This window comes from Phragmites australis, chromosome 6, assembly GCF_958298935.1.
Source record: "Phragmites australis chromosome 6, lpPhrAust1.1, whole genome shotgun sequence".
NCBI lineage: Eukaryota > Viridiplantae > Streptophyta > Magnoliopsida > Poales > Poaceae > Phragmites > Phragmites australis.
Window position 1 is genome coordinate 21,390,314 of NC_084926.1, and position 21,749 is coordinate 21,412,062.

Below are 21,749 nucleotides of genomic sequence, written 5' to 3' on the forward strand. Positions count from 1 at the left end.
ACATACATTGTCTTTGTGACCTTCTACTACAAACCCATCAGATTGATCCATATATATTTTTTCATCCAACTCTCCATTAAGGAAAGATATCTTAACGTCCATCTGATGAACAAGAAGACCATGTGAGGCAATCAAGGAGAGTAGTACTCTTATCATGGTCAGTCTAGCGACAAAACTTATACTTTTCAATAGTACCAATAGACCTAAGCTTCTTTTTGAACATCCACTTACAACCTACAGGTTTACAATCATAAGGTCGACTTGTGACTTTCCAAGTCCCGTTGGCGAGAATGGAATCCATGTCACTATGAACTGCCTCCTTCCAATAGTCTATATCTGGAGATACATAAGCTTCTGAAATTGACTTGAGAGTATCATCCACAAGGTACACAATGGAATCATCACCAAAGAAATTTATTGTCCTTTGTCTCTTACTCCTTCTTGGGGCTTCACTGTTATCCTCCTTAGGAACTAGGTCGAATGTTTGTTCGGAATACTTGAGTGATGTGATAGATTCAGGAATTATCTCAGAGATTTAACTAGAAGTGTTTTGTACATCCTTCATAGGAAATATACTCTCAAAGAAAATGGCATATCTAGACTCCATAATGGTATCGATTAGCATCAAAGATACCTCATATTTAACTACTAAAAATCTATAGGCAATGTTCCAATTAGCATATCCCAGAAAGACACAATCTATTGTCTTAGATCCCAACTTGTGCTTTTTAGTTATTGGTACATTGACTTTCGCCAAGCATCCCTAAGTGCACGTAAGAAAGTGATGGTTTTCTCCCTTCCCATTCTTCATATGGTGTTTTCTCCTTATTCTTATTCGAAACACTATTTAGCACATGACATGAAGTCAACAAGACCTCCCCCATCATGCCTTAGATAAACCAACAGTGTCTAACATGGCATTAACCAGACCAGTCAAGATGCGGTTCTTCTTCTCTACTACCCCATTTGATTGGGGCAAATAGGGAGGCGTTCTCTCATGAATAATTCCATGTTCCTTACAGAATAAGTTAAAATCACTCGAGAAGTACTCTCCACCACGATCCGACCTAAGTCTTTTGATTTTTCTTTCCAATTGATTTTCAACTTCTGCCTCATAGATCTTAAAGTAGTCTAGAACCTCATATTTAGATTTCAACAAATACACATAACAAAATCTAGATGCATCATTGATTAAAGTCATGAAATATCCTTTTCCACTATTCGTTAACACACCATTCATCTCGCAAAGATCTGAATGCATGAGTTCTAATGTTGCCAAATTTCTCTTCTCGACTACCTTGTGAGGCTTACGAGGTTGCTTAGATTGAACACAACTTTGGCACTTAGAACCTTTGATAATGGAAAAATTTGGAATTAAATTCAAGCTGAAAAGCCGAGTCATACAACCAAAGTTTATGTGACATAACAGTAAGTGCCAAACATTAGCCTCGTCTCTATTAATATTGCCACAATATGGTTCACAGATTTATTACAGAAATTAGAAAGAAAAAAGCAGAACAAGCCTCCGCACTGATAGCCTTTACCAATAAAAAGTCCATGTTTCAACAAAACTACTTTATTGAACTCAAGTACCACCTTAAACTCATTTCTACGGAGAAGAGAACCACTAACAAGATTTTTTTTTATCAAAGGGATATGCTGCACGTTCTTCAGCTGTACGATCTTTTCCGATGTAAACTTCAGATCTACCATACCAACACCATGAACAGAAGCATGAAACCCATTCCCCATAAAGACAGAAGAATTCCAAGCGGCCTGGTAAGAAGAGAACACTGAACTGTCAGCACACATATGTACATTAGCCTCAATATAAATCCACCAACTCATAGACTGATTCACCGAAAGAACAATGATAGATTATCGTACCCCCTAGTTCCATCTCCAGTGTTGTCAATGGTCATTTTGATAGACTTCGTGTTCTTCCCTTGATTAACCTTTCTTCCTTTGTAGTCTCAATAATCTTTGGCCCAATGGCCAACTTCACCACACATGAAGCAAGGTTTATTATCTTTGTTCATCTTCTTCTTTTTGAAGTTGGTGGTTTGTTTGGCCTTGTTATTTTTCCCTTTGTACTTGCTGTTAGAGGACTGTTGCACCACATTTACGCTAGGCTGTCCATCGCTTCCTTTGTTATGTACATCCTTAGTTCGAGATTTCTCCTCAACATCAAGAGATGTGATCAGACTCTCAACAAAAATCTCTTGTCTCTCGTGTTTTAGAGTAGTCGCAACCACGAGGGAGGCAATTTGGTAATGATGCCTCTAGCCACAAACTTTTCGGGTAAGGTACACTTTAGAAGCTCAATTTCTTTTACAATGCACTGAATCTCATGAGCATGCTCGACTACTAATTGATTATCGTCCATCTTATAGTCATGATATTGCTCCATAATATATAGTTCATTGTTTGCATCTGATGCACCAAATTTTGCATTAAGAGTGTCCCACAACTCCTTTGCGTCCTTTATGTGCATGTACACAACACTGAGACGATCGGCAAGAGCACTAAGAACACATCCTACAAAGAGCATGTTGGCTTCCTCGAATTTCTTCTCCTTATCAGAGAAAGGAGTTCCTTCAAGCCTAATAGACGCAACCCAGTAGCAGTTCATAGCCGTAAGCCACAAAGTGACTTTGACCTATCATCTCTTGAAGTGCACACCGGTAAACTTGTCCGGCCTTAGTGCATAAGCAAAACCAACCATCGCTAAATCAAAGTGACCACAATAAGGTTTTTGGATTGTTGGAAATAATAGCACTTTTAGATTTAATTTAATTCCTAATATAGCATGACCAAGAACAGATGCAAAAAATCAATATCGACTATGTTTCGACTAGCGCTGACTTAATTCGATAGATGCAAGAATTAATTTGGGGTTGTAACTCTGTGTTTTAGTGATGAATAGTGGTACATCAATTTCTAAGGCCAAACAAAACGTCCTAGACCAATACACCAAAGTGTTGTGGTGAAACAATTTTATCATAAAGAGTTCGGTTAGCACCTATGACAAAGTTCTATTGTCATGAAATTCTGGCATTGATAAAGCAAGTATGGCCCACCAGTCAGCCAAGGTCCCACATGTAAATATGAGGTGAAAAGTAGGGAGACATAATAAAAATAAAAACAACCCATCCGAAGTTTCAAAGCTGGGACCGATTGTTTGAGGAGGGTTAGCACTACCACTGAACTATGGAGGCAGTTCAAGTCTTTGACATCTAAAATTTTATATATACATAAATATGTGGCCTACCTGTCAGTTGTAGGCTAGAGCAACAAGGCTGTTTTGGGACCTAGCAAGAAAATAGATCGTGCCTCCAGTGCTGAGATGGTGGTGCACCCCCTAAAAAAAGAGATGGTAGCGATGGTGCGCACCTCGCAGCGTAAATTTGTAGCGCCTCATGGTAGCATAGCCAGGTGGCGCATCCTAGCGGAGACAGCGGCGCACCTCGGTGGTGCTGTCTTGCGGTGCAAGCCGGCACAACAGCCACTCCTCAAGGCATTGTCTTCCTTAGCTGGTGAAGTTTGCCGATGCGACTCGCCATCCGGCAGCAGCAGCTAGTCCAGTCAATCTTCCAATGAAGGTATGGATGCCCTCTAGTCGGTATTGGTTTCAGTAATATCCCTTGCTTCTTAGTGTTTAATTTGAGTATATTGTAGTAAATAACTAAATTGAGGATGTGTTTGTGGATTTTACGATTTCTTCTATCATGGAACTATTTTTTTTTATTTATGTTGCACGGTATAAAGATTTATAAAGCATGCACAGTAATGTTGATTTATTTTGGCCACTGTAATGAGCTGCTAATTTTTCCTTATTTGAATGCTTGAGAGATGGATAGAAGTTGGATAAATACATGACAATTTAGCAAGGTACGTATTGATGGGGTTAGCGATTTCATGAAGTTTGTTAGGGAAAGATTTGGTGAGAATGAAGAGATACTTTGACCATGTTATAAATGTCTGAATCGGATTCATCGTCCTCAAGGACATATGGAGGATCACTTATATATTTATGGGATAGCAAGCACATAAAATAAGTGGATCCATCATGACGAACCATTTGATGTTGGAGTTCATGAAAATGCACACCATGAGGATGAACATATTAGTGGTCAAGAGGATGTTGGTTTCAATGAGGATGAAGACACCGATGATAGAATTCCTAATGTGATAGAGGAGATGTACACAGCTGAAGGCCATGGTGGTGGGCAAACAATCTTTGCATGTGTAATAAAAGAGTGGAAGCATGAACTTCACTATGGATGTGCTGGTTTTACTAGATTTTCATTTGTTGGGAAGTTACTTCATTTCAAGTCATTCTATTGGATCAACAATGTTGCATTTACTGCAGTACTGAAGTTGTTATCCTTAGCATTCCCGGCTTGCTCTCTTTTGGCATCTTACAATAAAGCAAATAACTTTCTTCATTCCATTGAACTTAGATGATTCAATCCATGTGTGCAAGAATAATTGTGTCTTGTTTCGGAAGGAGTATGCAATATGGAAAGATACAGATGGAAGCAAGCGCATTCCTAAGAAGGTGTTGAGAAATTTTCCATTGATTCCAAGGCTGAAGAGTATTTTTGCTTCTAAGAAAACAACAAAGGAGGAACAATAGCACAAGTTGAAGTGACAATCAGTGGAAAATGAACTTAGCCATCCAGCTGATGATGAGGCATGGAAAGACTATGATAGAAAATTTGGGTGGTTTGCAGAAGATGCTAGGAACTTGAGACTTGGCCTTGCAACTGATGGTTTCAATCCATTTAGCAACATGACCTCCTCATACAGTATGTGGCAAGTATTTGTTGTGCCTTACAACCTGCCATCATGAGAATGTATGGAACAATCCAACTTAATTATGACCTTACTCATCCTGGGTCCGAGTTATCCAGGAAAGAATTTTGATGTGTTCTTAGAGATTCTCATTGAAGAGTTTCTTGAGCTTTGGAAGGGTGTCCATACTTACGATGCATTTAGTGGTAGAATGTTTGATCTACATGCTGCAATTATATGGTTCATTCATGATTATCCAACATTGAGCACATTGTCAGGGCGAGTCACAAAAGGTTATTATGCTTATGTGCGTCGTGACAAAGATGATTGCTTAAAGAAAATAAGGAACAAGATATGTTATATTGGGCACTATCATTTCCTTCCATGGGAACATCCATGGAGAAGAAGGAAAGTTTTTAATGATCAGACTGAAACATGTGAGAAGCCAGGGGAATTTAGTAAAAGGAGCTACTGGAGCAACTGGAGAAGGTCAAAGATGTTGGACCGAGAAAGTATCCTGGAGGGAAGAAAAGGAAGTAGGGACTCGATTACCAATGTTGGAGTCGAAGGGTTTGTTTTTTTGACTTAGCGTATTGGACAAGTTTGAAGCTGCAGCACAATCTTGATGTCATGCACATAAAAAAAAAATATGTGAAAACCTCCTTGGAACATTTCTCAACATTTTTGGGAAGACAAATGACACGCTTAATGCTAGACTTGATTTGAAAGACATGGACATCGAATCAGAATATCATTTGAAGCCTGATGGAGATTCATATAGTGTGCCAAAAATCTAGTATACAATGAGTAAAAATCAACAGAAGGCATTTTGTGAATTTATAAGAGAGGTCAAATCTTCAGATGGATATGCTTCTAACTTAGCAAGATATATTGCTGCTAATGGATGTAAACTCTAAAGACTGAAAACTCATGATTGTCATATCCTTCTCCAAAGGATTTTGCCTGTTGCCGTCAGAGGTATCATGGATAAGCAAATATATGAACCAATTGCTGAATTGGGAAACTTCTTGTGGCAAAAATGTTGTAAAACTCTGAAGTTAGATGTTTTGCATAAATTGAAAGTTGATATCCTAATCATTTTGTGCAAGCTTGAGAAAATTATCCCTCTTGCCTTCTTTGATGTTATGATGCACTTAGTTGTTCAATTACCTGATGATGCAATCCCTAGAGGCCCAGTACAATATGGATGGATTGATCCAGTTGAAAGAAGGCTATGTACATTGAAGTATTTTGTGAGAAACAGGGCAAGACCTGAAGGATCCATTGCAGAAGCATATGTTGCAAATGAGTGCTTGACATAGTGCTCAAGGTACTTTGATGATGTTGTACATGATTCAATCAGGAGGGTAGGAATAGAGAGCATGTTGATTTAAGAAAACATGATCTATCTATTTTTCCAGCATGGTGTTGATTTACTTGAGCCTTGAGAGTTACATGTCTTGAAGATGATTATGACAACATGGTTTGGTATGTGCTAAACAATTGTCCTGAGGTTGAGCCATATATAGAGTATGTAATCCCTTGTACACTTACTAATTGTTTTAAACAACCTATGATTTATGTCTAATTTTGAATTAATTATGGTATTACAAGCTACGTAGGCAAGAGTTAGTGAAAGATGATACTCAAGTTCTTAAAATAAGGCTTGAGGAGGCATTTGTCACATGGTTTAAGAAGCATGTGAGTTTTTCTGCACAAATTTTGGTCAAACTACGATCAGTTGTATATAGGTGTTCTCATGCTGCGTATTTTTGTTGTACAAATTGCAACACTATGTTACGTGATGGAAGAAGAGGTTGGTGATGACCGATATGCATTGGCATGTGAACTAGGTCTACGAGTTCAATTATATTCAACATGCATTGTTGATGGTGTTTGGTACCATACACTTGACCATGAGAAAAATAGAAAGACACAAAACAGTGGAGTTATGGTTGAGGGTACACATAATGGAGAAAATATTGATTTTTATGGTTGTCTTAAAGAAATTATTCAGTTGTAGTATAACTCAAGTTTGGACATCAATCGATCAATTGTTTTATTTCGGTGTGATTGGTATCATCTGGAAGGAAAGAAGACAAGGATTGAAGATGATGAATACTTCAAAAGCATTAACAATGGAAGTTACTGATACAAAAATGATCCTTTCATTCTAGCACAACAAGCAAAAAAGGTATTTTACTTGCCAAACACCAAGTATGGTGGAAACTAGAGATTTGTGCAAAAATTTGAGCATAGGCATGTGTGGAGTGTCACTGAAACTGACATAGAGCCAAGACCCAATGGTAATGGACATGCATACCAAGATGATGACTTTGATATATGTCAAGTGCAAGTTAATATAGATAGTTTGGAGAATCCGAGTCGAATTGATAAGGAGTGTAGTATTGTTCCTGCAAGTGTAGTTGATAACCTTTGCAATCAAAGTAAGGCTGCATTGGATGAAAGCGACTCTGATGATAAGAACAAAACTAACTGGTAGTACGCTAGTGAGAATGAAAGTCCCTATATTCCTGACATTGATAGTGATGACGAGTAGCTTGTGATGTGGTATTTTTGTCCAGGGTATGTATCCGTACAGTGACAGTGACAGTGACAACGTTGAATATCTACCTCCTGTTAGAGGCACACACTGCCACGAGGCCGGTGGCTCAGGCTCTGTAGCACTAGTTTCAGCACCGTCACCACCTCCAGTCATTGCTGCCATAGCCAATTAGCTATCAGAGCTTGCCACTATTCTTCAGAGACTAGTTAAGGGTCAGCAGCAACAGATTGAGCACACCCAACGTTTGGAGGAGCGACATGCATATCATGAGGAGTGACAGACAACTTTATTAGAACAGTTGACGTAGTGGCATGAGGCATCACTTGCAGTAGTTCAGCAGTCCATGATTAACATGTTCTCGGTCTTCTCCGGCTGCATCAGTCAAATGCACCAGTAGATCGGATTACCACCACCTCAGTTTGCAATGCTAATACCTAGTCTAGCTCCAACTTTGACTCCACCAGTGACCAGTGGTGGTGGGTCAAACCCGATGCCCCTCTCTTCGATCCCACTATTTCCGTTTCTTCAGACAGAGTCGTTCCCTCGACCAGGTGAACCCTTTTCATTGCCAGTTACCTCTCAGGTGTTCTTGTCACTGTCTACAGCTCCACTCACTTTTGAGGAGACACCTCAGCTGACTCTACCTGGTCTGAGTGCTACAGTTTGTCCCACACCTCCAGTTTAGCAGTCTGAGTTTGGACTTAGCTTGACAGAATCAACACTTAGAGCTACGAATGTTCAGATAGCCGAGGAGATGGTCACGCATGGTGCTGTTGTTTCTAGCTCCAAGTCACCTGCTGTCAGTGCACTGGTCCAAAGGATCTTCTTGTGGTGACCTCACCTACTCCTGCTCTTGCTATCAGTGTGTCTCCTCCGGAGGATCTTGTTGTGGCGACAACACCTACTTCCTCTATGTACTACCCTAAATTTTCAACTTTTGCAATAGTTTAAATTTTTTCTTGAATTAAATAAATAGGACTTGCAATTTTTTATCAAATAGAAAGAAATTATTTTTTTAAATTTAAATTTATCATAGGTTATAGTTAAGTTTGTTGCATTTATGCTGCAGTAGCTGCAATAGGCTTTTATGCTAGAAAAAAAATGTTTGCAAAAGATCGCTAGAAGTCGCTCGTTTAAAAATTCTTTTGAAAATAGTTCAAAATCATAAAAGAAAAGAAATTTTAAATATGTCAAATGCTTCTCGGGCCAATTCCTTCCCTAAGCCCGGCCTAATCTCTTCCCTCCCATATCTCCCCCCCCCCACGTGGGCTACCTCCCTCTCCCACATTGGGCCTCGGGCCAGCCTAATCCGCACCTGAGCCGACCGTTGCCTGAAGCACCCGAGCCGCCCCCTCTCGCCCTCTCTCTCTACCAAGTGGGCCTGAGCCGAGCTGCCAGCCCAGCCCTACTTCTTCCTCATCCCACCCGTTGTTTCCGCCCCCAAATCCTATCACCCGTTCAAAATTCACCACCTCCCCGAGCCGTTTCGCGCCGATTAAACGCCGCCTCCATGATCCTTGCCCCTCAATCAAGTAATCCCCATTGTTTCCCCCTCCTTTACCCCTCTCAAATGCGGAAATTGCCGCATTTGAAGCCAAGGAGGCCACCGGCCATTTTCTCCAATTCTCAACCGATTCGCTTCCCCTCTTGTGCATATAAGCCACCCTCCTACTTCTTGAACACATTTTCCACCTGCTCCCACCTCGCTTCACTCTCGGATTCACCATCGCCACTGTCATCTTCTTCAACTCTAGTGAGCTCCGCCACCACATCAATTCTCCACACCCGAGCCACCATTGATCATGTTCCTCCTCTATTTGGCTTCGCAGGGTCACCGGAGAGCTTCCCGACCGCAGCTCGGCGTCGCCTGACACTTGGAGCGCTGCCACACCGAGCTCAAGCTCCACCCGACTGCCCCTCTCTGTCGTTGGCCTCCCACAGCCCCTTTTCGCCATCAAGAATCCTGTTGTGAGACTCCCTGTGCCCTTCTCTTCATTTTGTGCTTTTCCCCATCGAATTTCATGGCCAGATGCGCTTTTTCACGCTTCTCTAGCGAGGTTCCGGCCATGCGCAGCTGTCGGCTGGTCGTCGGCTGTGTCCAGCACCTCTCATTCCACTCCCTTCACCTCTAAGTCATCCGATCTTGATCTAATGGCCGAGATCGCATACCCCTTCATTTTGTGTAATCTATCCACCGTGGACCATGGACCGGCCTCCAGACAGTGGTCCATAGGTCCATGAACCTATTCCATAGGTTTTTCAATAGAAAAGCATTTCCTTTTCGCTTTTTTATCATCATAAATAAGATATTCAGTATAAAAATAAATTGGTTTATTCTCGAAAATCTAGTAAAATTTGCAGAATAGCCCCTGAAATTTCAAAAGCTTATAACTTTTTGCTCGTAGCTTTGATTTGGGCGATTTTCACGCTCAAATATTCATAGCGACGTATAGAATCTTTTTATAGGGTTTTAACCTAGTTTTAGTACTAATCAAAGTACTGTTCTTAGTACTTCCTTTGTGTGTGCTTTTTCGGTGTGCCGTTCAGGAGGTGAGTAGTTCGTGAACCTGCAAGATCAGGCTTTTGAAGATTTCGAGCAACCCTTAGCTGAAGGCAAGTGTACTTGAACATCTTGCTCCTATTTTAGGATTTTTTGTAGGTTTTTATCCTTCATTGCATGCTTTTCTACTTTGGAATCCCATGTTATGGTTTACTAGCTTTTGTATGATTATCCTTGTCGCCATTGATGAATTATGGGGAATGATGAGTAGTTATGCTAGTGCTATCATAGTTTGGTAAATGGTAATCTTAGCTAATGTCTATACAACATGAACTGGGTATGGTAATTTGGTAGCATAGGGATCCTAACATGATGTTTGTGTGATAATGGTGCGGGAATGCACATACTTGGTTTGTGGTTGTCCTCTGTGGGATCCTAAGGATCGATTCTTGAAGCATGTAACCTGGCTAAACTGCACAGCCATGAGGCTTATATGGGTATGACCTGGCCAATTAATTAGCCATCCCTCCGATTCTGTGGGCAGCAATGGACGGTTGTGTGGTGCAAGAGGGGGCTTATGTAGTGATGGAATCACTGTTAGTGGTGAAACCTCAGTGAGTGCCTGCAAGTTGGTGGCAGCTTTGTAAAGGCCTTGTAGTGAGACCCCGACTCCACACCCCGGAAGTGTGAAGCAACATGGGAATCACAAGTCATGGGGAAAGCTGTGAAAACTCTGCAGAGTGTCAAACTGATCGATCAGCCATGCTCACAGTCAAGAGTGGTTTGGACTTCTTCTTGATTAGCTTGGATCAAGGTTTTGGTATAGATGGTCGGGTAGCTAGGTAATGGAATTACCTGGTAAGTCTTGGTAGTCGGATGGAATCCGATGAGTTATTCCTTTTGTTATAGTTGTGTCTTCACACTTAGTAAATAGGATGCTTGTTGTTGAAGTCATAGGTTAAGGTTGCTTAGTGCTGTTAGCCAGTATCTAACCTTTCCTTGACCTAAGCCCCATATCATATTTTCTTACACTTGCAGAGTACATTATTGTACTCATACATGTTGTCCTCTTTCTTGCATCCCTTTGTTGTTCAGAAGCTGTCAATGAAGCTGCATCCTTCGATGAGGATGACTTCGACCCGAAGCTCCTGTTCTAGATTGGTGTCCCCCCCCCCCCCCCGATTGACGCCTGTGGATGATGGAAACCCTCTATCACTGAGGCTTTCTTTTCCTATTGTATTTTCTTTTAGACCCTCGGGTCCATTTGTAATAAGTTAATAATATTATTATAATAATAGCACTGTGATAATACACTGATGATGTAACACATGTATAAAAACTTGATCCTGGTATACATGTGTTGTACCTGGTTTTGTTCCTTTAAAACTAGGTGTTACACTCTACGAGACCTTCATCTCCTGACTTCGACGCCCTTTCTACTTCTAACGAGGCCGAGCACGACTCTGACTTCGCCTTTGGCTCGGGTTCTAGGTTGGGGGCCAAAGAGGTAGATATTTTGGGGGAGTAGAGCGAGTAGAGTGCTAGATATGTGATATCTGATGTAGTTTTCATGTATGAACAAGCTATTTGTATGTGTGGATAAGTAATGTAATGTGTCTTGTACTAATTTGTCCTAGCCTTTGTGCTTAGGTGCTAACTTTGGGCCTCTCAACCTCAAAGGTGGGGCTGAAGGTGGGACCAAGGAGCATCGACCTCGACCTGCTTTGAGTGTTGGTACCATCGGATGACTCTTCGATAGAATGGCCTTCCAACAATGATGCGAAGGAGGAGCAAGAAACAATGACCCATAAGCGTGCCTAGGAGGAGGAGGATGAGAGGCTAGCCCATTAGCTGTGTGCTGTGGAGGAGCAAGAAGCAACATCCCGTAAGGGTGCCTAGGAGGAGGAGGACAAGAGGGTGGCCTGTTAGTGCACTGTGGATGAGCACAAGAGGGTGGCTCATCAGTGCGCTATGGAGAAGGCTGAAGGTTCAAACCATAATGGTGTTCAGGCGTCGGACTTCTATGTCTTTGGCACGCCAGCAAGCCTAGAGTATAGGCGACATTGTGGTCGACCAGGCGTGGATGGGTCCTCCACTCCACCAAAATTGGCCCCTCGGCATCCCTAGACGTACACACACCATCAACCATCCATACGGAGACGCAGTGCTTATCGCATGGGAGGTACATGATACTGGACTAGCTCAACTCGACAGACTTTTTGGGGGTGACCTGTGAGAACTATTATGCATATATGTGTGTTTGTTGATGCCTATGACTTGTTGATGCCAAGAACGCGGGGAACGTACCCAAATTTGAGGGAAAGAACTCTTTCCTTGAAGTTTGGGTCGCCACTTTTTTAGAATTTGAAAGACCACTTAGTGAGCTTCAAGTTAGATGGAATGGTAGGGCTAGGAATGACCTCTTAGTGAGCTTCAAATTGGTTTATCTCAAATGTCTCAAGGTTACATCATTTGCAAGATCTTGATGGTACTCCCCAAGCCCAAGTGTAGCATCATCGTCTCACTTCTTCATGAGAAGGACCTTGGTGAAATGGAGGTTCATGAAGCGATGGGGAGTATATTATGATGCGTTGGGGATTATATTATGACCTCAAAGAACTAGGGAGAAAAGTAGAATGAAAAGAGAAACTATATTAATAAGAGATTGATTGTGTGTTATTTCAATCGTCCTGCACCCCTTTAGCTATTTATGAGGGGTGTCATGGACTTCTCCATCAAGGACTGGACTCTATCTTGTCCTTAAACTGAGTCTCTATCTATTTCCTAAAAAAACTTGGCTAGAACATCCCAAACATGCGGGATTTTCCAACCCAACAAGCCTTCCACGCAGGGGATGCGTTTATATGCCATAAACAAGTCGTATTTGGCCAAGAATATGAAAGAGTCCGAATAGAACAAAGAAACCAAATCAGTCTGAATCAAATATGCACACCAGATAAATTGGTGTAAACAAAAACCTATTACCGGACTATCTAGTGAATGCAATCTAAAGAACCCTTGATTTCAAGCTTTGTTCTCACCAGATAAATCAGTGTGAACAAAATGCTAGCGCTAAAGTTTTATGTTTACACCATACAATTACTCAAAAGCATTTCGGGAAATCCTTCTTAACACCGAATGTTCCAATGAGCTACTGGAGTTTTTCTCTTTGTTCGGTGTTCACAATCTTCCGCTACAACTCCTCTCCTCCATCTTCTATACATTGGATGATTTGGTGATGACACCGGAGTCTTCATCGAACTAAAAGTCATAGAGTAAACTCTAATTTGAACTCACCGGATGATCCTGCGTTTAAAACAAGCTATCACCGAACTATCTGGTGTTCACATTAATTTTGAACTGAGCCAAATTTGAGTGTCAACACTAGTTTATAAGCCATAATCCCCTAATTCCATAGTTTATATGATTTACAATTGCATAGCTTCACATTCTACAAATTGCCCCCCCCCCCCCCAACACATTTTGCTTCATGCTCCGCCCCTGCACCCTACCCGCAAAAACTAGTTGCTACGCATGGCACTTACAAAATTTCGTGCACCAAAAGCCACACCGCTAGACAGCCTCCCAAAATGAATATGCAAAATGTCTATTTTGTGACTGCCTTCCAAAAATCCTGCACGTGCCACACCACAGCAAAGGTGTTTTGGCAAACAACTGAGGGGCAAAGGTGTTTTGGCAAACAACTGAGGGCAACTGGCTAAATATCCCCAATCTTCCCCTTGTCGTTTCCTAGCTCGTTTCTAATCTTCCCCTTGCTGCCCTACCCCATCCCCTTCTCCCTCCCAATGACCACCGATGACCGATCCTTCTTCCTCCAAGACCCCGATGGCACTAGGGTGGAAGGTGCCACCAATTCAACGGAAGTAGATAGGTACTTTGTTTCCCATGTTTCGTAGGCATCAGTCAACGGAAGACGTGAAATTGTATTTAAAGCTTACTACACGCACAATACAACTATATACTTGGATGCTTATATTGAGTTGACTTGCTTCTCATGCATTTCAAACAAACAATCTTATACTTATTTATTTTTTACGAATGTATAGAAGCTCCACTTACCGGATATAACAAAACGAGGGCTCCACACTATGATAAGGAACAATCAAGTGTTGCAAAGACTTGGTGTCACTGCACTAGCATCAATAGTTAAAAATACATTTCGAAAGAGCAAGGGTACTGGTCCCAAAGATTTGGGTTATTTGTATGACCCTCAAGAGAACAAGGACTCTGAACAAGTGCAAGTTGATAAGGTATTAATTTGCATGTGCAAGTATGTGCTATCACTGTTGCAGTGTTATTTTTCATTAGCTTTGATTATGATATTTTTTTAATTTGGGTCTAATTCTTTTTGTATTCTACCTATTGAGGCCTCATATTCTTCTAAGGATCTACCTAACAAGAGTTCCAAGCAGATTGGTAGCATATCTATTCGAGGAGCAAGAGCATCAAATAAAGTGATGGCACCTGAGCAACAAGAGCAACCTACTAGAGTCACTAGGTAGAAGACAAGGGAATTGACTTCAACTGAGGAAGTTTTCCATGGTATGAGTCCAGATCGACAAGAAGTTCCCACCCTAAGCCTATCTACTACCACACACAATGCATTGGTATATGCTAATTCTCCAACCCAACATGAGGACCAGATCCAGATGAGCGATGAAGGCAAGTGATTGTATGTCCTTTGTGCAAGGCAATTATTATTTACACTATTGCAAATAGCAACTAAATGATTTACACTAACTCTATAAATGTTATTTTGTCAGTTGGACCAACTACCAGTACACAACAAGGGCAAAGGGGAAGAATAATGAGGAAAGATTGATAGGATAAGCAGAGGGTTATACAGTAAGATTGCAATCAATATTTCTAAAGGGAACAGATGGCTGGAGGCACCTATGCAAGCTGCATAGCTTGCATCAAAGGGTGGGATCAAACTTAGGTAGCATATACCAATCCTTCCACACTAGAAAGAGTACAAGAAGAATGAGTTTCATCTTACAAACTACATTGGCAAAGTTGTTGTAAATATATCAACTCTTTGTCATATGTAGCTGAGATGTGAACTCAGTTTTATACATCAGTTCAGTTCTGTTCTGTTCTGTACAACTTCATCAGTTCAGTTCTGTACCTAAACAATTTATTTCTATAGTCTTAGATAAACATGGTTGTAGACAATTTATTTATTCATCATTTACTATTATTAATTATTCCTTTGTTTTACATGGCATTAGTTCATAACAAACAATATGTTACTATCATCGCGATATGTTACTGTCATGTAGTTCAGATGAGTCTTGTTCAACTGAGTTTCAGATTTGAATTCCTCCTATGTTACAAATGTTGTTTGTCAATCAGATAAAAAATGTGCAACAAATAAACTATTTTTCCAGATTACTTGAATTCAGCACGAACCAAAATATATGGATTAATGGTTAAGCAAGATGTTTGCTACTAAACTACATACTTTCTATTTAATGAAGTTTGGACATTCTTGGAATATCACATGCATATATGGCACTGTTGCTTCTAAATGTTGTATCGTATTTTCATGAAAATGGAATCCTTGGAGTATTTTTTAGTATTTAGTATTTTTATTAGTCTATCTTACACAAATGTATCATCTACAGGACAAGTGTATCAAAAACCAATTGAATCATGAGAATGTCCGGTTTCAGCAGCGAACAAGCTCTCGGTGCTACATTGCATAGACCCATGTCGTGGTAAGAAACTAAACAAATGATGTTTGTGATCACTACTCATGAAATCCTGATCATGTTCCAAGCTAACAGTTTAAAATTATTTACACATCATTTTAGAAGCAAGACAAATATAAAGATGTAGAGCCCACCATGACTGATCTTTTCAAGGACTTCCATTGCAGCAAGAATATTGGTTTTAGTGGGCCAGAAAAGAAAGCTATTGTAAGTCCTTGTTTTCTTTCTTTTCCTTTTCTACATGAAGTACACTTGAAAAAAAATCTAAGTACGAGATGGAAGTTTGAGTTGTAATCCTTCTATTGCTAGGCTGATATGGAAGTAATCATGGTTGAACCAGTACAAGATAGATAGGAAACAAAGTCTGCTATTGAAGTTGTTTCTCAAGTTCTGCAATCAAGTACATTTCCTCAAAATGTGGGCCTTCAGTCAACCTCCAAGAAAAGCTACAGAGGTGGCGTTTCTTCATAGGTAGAAGAGCTTGAGAATGAACTTGAGACCGAGAAACAAGGAGCAGCATAACTTCGACAATAAATTGATGCTTAGCAACAAGAGTTGGATACCTTGAAGAAGCAGGCGCAAGAATCAAAAACAGTAATGAAAAACCAATTAGAAGATATTGAGAGTTTGAAGAAGACAGCATAAGAAACTAATGCCGTCCTTTGTCAACTGCTAAGCTACAGTCAGGTTTAGGTCCATCTACTCCTAAAATTTCTGGGTTCTGCTTATCAGCTTGATGTATCTCTAATTGTTGGTGAACTAATGTGGTTTCTATTTCCATGATTTTGTGACCTGGGAGACAATATATTATGTAAACTTATGGTTGTTTCATTTTATATAGGGTCCGTGAACATTATTATTGTATTTTGGTATGTGGGAGCTATGCAATTATAAATCATATGAAATATGGAATTAGGGCTTATAAACTAGTGTTGACACTCAAATTTTGCTTAGGTCAAAATTAATGCGAACATTGGATAGTCCAGTGATAGCTTGTTTTAAATGCAGGATCATCTGGTGAGTTCAAATTAGAGTTTACTATCTAATTTTTAATTCAGTGAATACTCTGGTGTCATCACTAGATCATCCGGTGTATAGAAGGAGGAGAGGAGTTGCAGCGGGAGATTGTGAACACTGGATAAAGAGCAAAACTTTGGTAGGTCATAGGAACATCCGGTGTTAAGAAAGTTTTCCCAAAATTCTTCTGGGTAATTGTACGGTGTAAACATAAATCTTCGTCACTAGCATTGTGTTCACACCAATTTATCCGGTGAGAACAAATCTTGAACTCTAGGGTTTCTTAATATTGCATTCACCGGATAGTTTAGTGATAGAATTGTGCCTCAAAATGGGTTTAACCAAAAAAACGAATTGAGTCTCAAAATGGATTCGATCAAAACTATATAGGGCCTCTAAATGGGCTGCGTCCATATTACTTGGGCTCAACAATCACATGGGTCTTTCACTTAATCATGATGACAAAATTCGTCATAATATTTTGCTCAGATCCACAATTCATCACAACATTTTGCCACATCAGATCCACAATTCATCACAACATTTTGCCATGTCAGATCCACAATTCGTCACAATATTTTACCACGTTAGATCTATGTCACTAGGTTGCAGAGTTTATGACAATTGCTATCCATGTGGTAGCACCGTAGCCACCAACTTGTGATGTTTTTTGTTTCAACCGTAACGATGCATAACATCATAAAAGTAATGATGATACAATATCATCATAATTTCTGTGACGAAAAAGCTTTCATTCGTCACTGAATTTGATTAGAGACGCAAGAAAGATGAAAAATAAATTTTTGTCATACAACCGTCACAAATTTCATACCATGATAAATATTTAATAATCAGTGATGAAAGCTTATGGTTACAGAATAGCATATTTGTTGTAGTGCAACTCATAAAGCAAGTTTGCTTTATTGACCAGAAAATTAATCCATATAGATTTAAAGGATAAATTTGTTTCAATTCACAAGTGTAAATCCATAAAAAATCAAAAAGCAAATTGATATCTTTTTACAAGCACATCCATACGAAATTCAAGAGCAAATTTGTTTAAATCAAAACGCAAACATAGCGAGCTCATAAATAAGGACAAGATCTTTGCTCGAAATGGATGGCTCTAAAGCCTAGAGCAACACACAATCCATCAGGTGAGTTCCAGTTGCTGTCAAGGAGGCACACCGGGTTTGAACCTGCTTATTGTAGATCCTCATGAAGTGCAACCGAGATGAACCTTCCGACAAAGAGCTCCAACTCCCAGGCACCACCACTGTGCTAGCTCACCGCAACCATGCCGCTTCACACTGCCGCGTGCTGGCCTCCCTCAGGACATCCTGAGCGCCACCGCGTGCTGGCCTCTCTCGCTACATCCTTAAGCGCCATCACGTGATGGCCTCCATCACCAAGCCCCTCTGCACTAGCAGCTTCCCTCCTCGCATTTGTGTGCGCCATCACTCGCAGCGCCCCCCGCACACCATCACGAGATGGCCTCTCTCGGCTTGCACTGCTCCATCACTATGCGTTGGCCTCCACTCTCAGCACGCTCCTCCTGTGCTCCCTTTCCTCGTGCTACACTGTGTCGCCTGCCTCTGCTCATGCTGCCTCTCCCACAACTCTGCCTTGACTTGTGTAGAGGAAGAAAGCGAAATTGATGATGCGTAGAGGAGTGGAAGACAACAGGCGATGATGATGAGAAAGTTTGATCCCAGTCAATTGGATATGGATGAATAGATGGCGAAATTTGGGGAGAAAAAGGACATATATGCGGTGGATGGGCGCGCTAGCGTCTGAACCTCTGATGCAAAATAGACGGCCGATCCTAACGTGCATGCCACTCGGAATTTAGTCTTTAAAGTTTGGCTGACCGGAGCAACAGAAACTTCACAAGCATCCCATACCAAGTTAAGTTAGTTTAGTGCACCTTACAAGCAGTATAAAATAGCACGTGTGTGCAGAAAATGGTCGATTACTGTTGGTAGGAGTAGTATAGAGGTATTTGGTGGACAGATCGACATTCGGTAGCCATGCCTTTTGGCTAGCTTGTCATCAAGGAAAAGCGTGAAAAGTTTGCGATTGATTCCTATCGTCTGGCAACTTTTGCTTGGGAGCTGGGACTTGGCCCACTTGGGAGGGGTGCATAAAACCTATTACTAGAGAAAATATTTGTACAGACAATTCAGAAACTCCGTACGATATATTTTTCAAACCATCTGTAAAAAAGAGTGTGTACAAATCAGATTTATACATACTATTTTTGAACCATCTGTACAAATCTTTTGTATTGACGGCTTGTTATTGGAGCTATCTATACTATAGGAATATCACGGATGGCATGAAGTTTTGAGCCTTCTGTGACCTAGGAACAGTATTGATGGCTCCAATCACGAGCCATCTGTACTATGGGAATATCACAGACAGCTTAAAGTTTCGAGCCATCTGTGAACAATGTACAGTACAGATGGTTCTAGTTGCGAGCCTTCTGTGAACTAGGAACAGTACAGGCTGCTTCGATTTTGAGCACTCTGTTGTGTATTTGTACAGATGATTGTAGGCCTAGAACCATCTATACATTTATTTATTCAGTACTGAATTTATGTATTACTGAATGTAAACTGACAACACATCATATGCATAGATCATTTAACAACAGATTCAAACTCCATTCACAATAGATTATACAGAGAGGAGATCAAACATCTTCATTCAATGTCGCAAATCATACACATATAAGTCAGAGAACTAACAATTAAAACTGAACTGAACTAATATATCTTACATTTTCCAAAGATATGGTACATATGTTTGGCCCAGTGTCTACCTACCACAGCCAGATCCTTCAAAATTACTCAGTTGGCTTGTTCGGGTCATCTTCCTTAGGTTCTTCCTTGCTAGATCATCCTCTTGCGGTGGTTATTCTTCCTATTCCTCTTCTTCATCGTCATCGAGAGAATCATCAGAAGGTCTGTCCCACTCCTAGGAACATTCAAAGACAATAGACATTAAATTTTTTGCCAACAAAAAAGCAAAAAGAAGTAGATGGAACATCATGTCCAAATCACTAGTCATGTTTGACATTGTTTTTCTAGGCTAGACAGATCATGCACACAACTAGAATAACCATTGGAAAAAATTACAAGGGGCCTGCACACACTACTTTGGTCATACTAAAAAATATTCGTTATAAGCAAGATGATGACTATCGCAGCTCCACTCCGCTCAGCTATTCAACATCAAAATATACATTGCCAAGAAAGGCTAGGATCAATATGCTCACAGATCACAACAACATGTAAAACGCAATGTCATGAAGCCATGAACATAATCTAGCTTTCAAAAATAAGGTAGTAAATTTTCTAAAAACAGCATGACTGCTCCTGTCAAGACCGGTCTAAGGAACAAACCAATCTTTTTCATGTGTTGAGCCCAGGAATCAATCTCAACACACAATGACTTCCTTGTGATAATCATTACAGTATCATTTCCTTAATCGATAAATCGTCTTGCAAAAGACCTCCAAGATTGAAGAACTAAATAACTGCAGCGGATCCTAAGCGTAGTCTTTATCTTCACCGATAACTCCACAGGGAAAGTAGATGGAGATCACCTCCCTAGATTGCACCTTCCATGAAGTCTTCCAAATCTTTCCCAATTAAGTGTTTGGTTATGGCAAGTGTGAGCACATATCGTACTTAGCAAGTTGTAAAGGAATAGTATGCATATAAAGGCTTTAACAAGGATAAGGCTAAATGGCTCTTTTACAGAAAACAACATTTAAGTAAAAATATTTTAAAAGCAATAATAATTAAGTGAATAGCAACCCACCTCAAGATTCCAACCATCCTGACTTAACCAACTGACCACCTCAACTAAGGTTCTAACCAACAAGGTTGAACACCCAATACCTCAATCATGGCTCCCACCGCCAAGGTTGAACTACTAACAAACCACCTCGACCACGATTCCCACCATCATGATTGACCCATACCTCAACTACGGTTCCCACCACCACTGACCAAAATATCAAATGATAATAATGGTAGGTTTCCTATGCCGCTCGTGACTGTGAGGATGGCTAAATATTCAGTTTTAACTCTGCAGAGGTTATACTTTACCCACAAGTCATGATTTCACCACCCGCAAGCAGGTGACTAAGTCTCCATGTTACAGTTCCGGCCAAGACATTACACACTAACTAAGGTGTGTTACTAAGAGATCACTACAAAGCCTTTACAATGCCCCTCTCAATACGCGCATACCCACTAAGGTTTCACTATCGCGTGAATCCACCTCAACAACAGTAGCCCCCTCTTGCGCCATTCAGATTCCAAGACATTACATCCATTCAGCGCTCTTCTGCCTGGTCTACACTATGCTAAGAGTGAAAAATTAATTGGCTAGGCCCGTCTCATTCCAGACTTGTGGTTGTATTGTAAACACAGAAAGGTCACCTCATGAATCGATCCATAGATTTGAGCAAGAGTACCACTTTCCAAACCATACCACCCTCATCATACCTTTTGCTCAAATCCCTATTCCATGTTGCTACAAAAATTATTCCACCATATTTTTATTATTGTTGCATAGGACCACTATAAATTTCATAGAACAATTATCAAGATTACCATTCTAAAGCAAGGCTAAGCATCATCTACCCTCCTATAACCCAAAACCATAATATGGCGATAAGGATGATAAGAGAAAACTAGGGTAAAGCCTAACACCTGGTATTCCCAACAGATTATTAGCATGCATGTTTGCAAAGCAAAATATTTAAAATCTGGGATAAATATGTTCAAGAACACAACTTGCATTAACTCAACTCAATTAGGTCTTCAACGAAGTCTTGGTCTTAAAGTCCTTGTAGCTCCTCTGGAACATTAGTGTCTACTTATGAAAATAAGAGAAAAGGCAACACATAAACACCAGGATACAAAAGAACCAAATATCACACAATAAATATCATCACATATAAGATCACACTTTTCCAGACAATCCGACGAAAGAACGGGTCAGAATGGAGCTACACCTGACAAGTTATGATTTTCTAAAGATTAAAACTGAGCTAAAAAGATTACCTATAGATGAAATTATGTTGCTAGAAATTTCTAGTGTTCCAAAGTCATATATG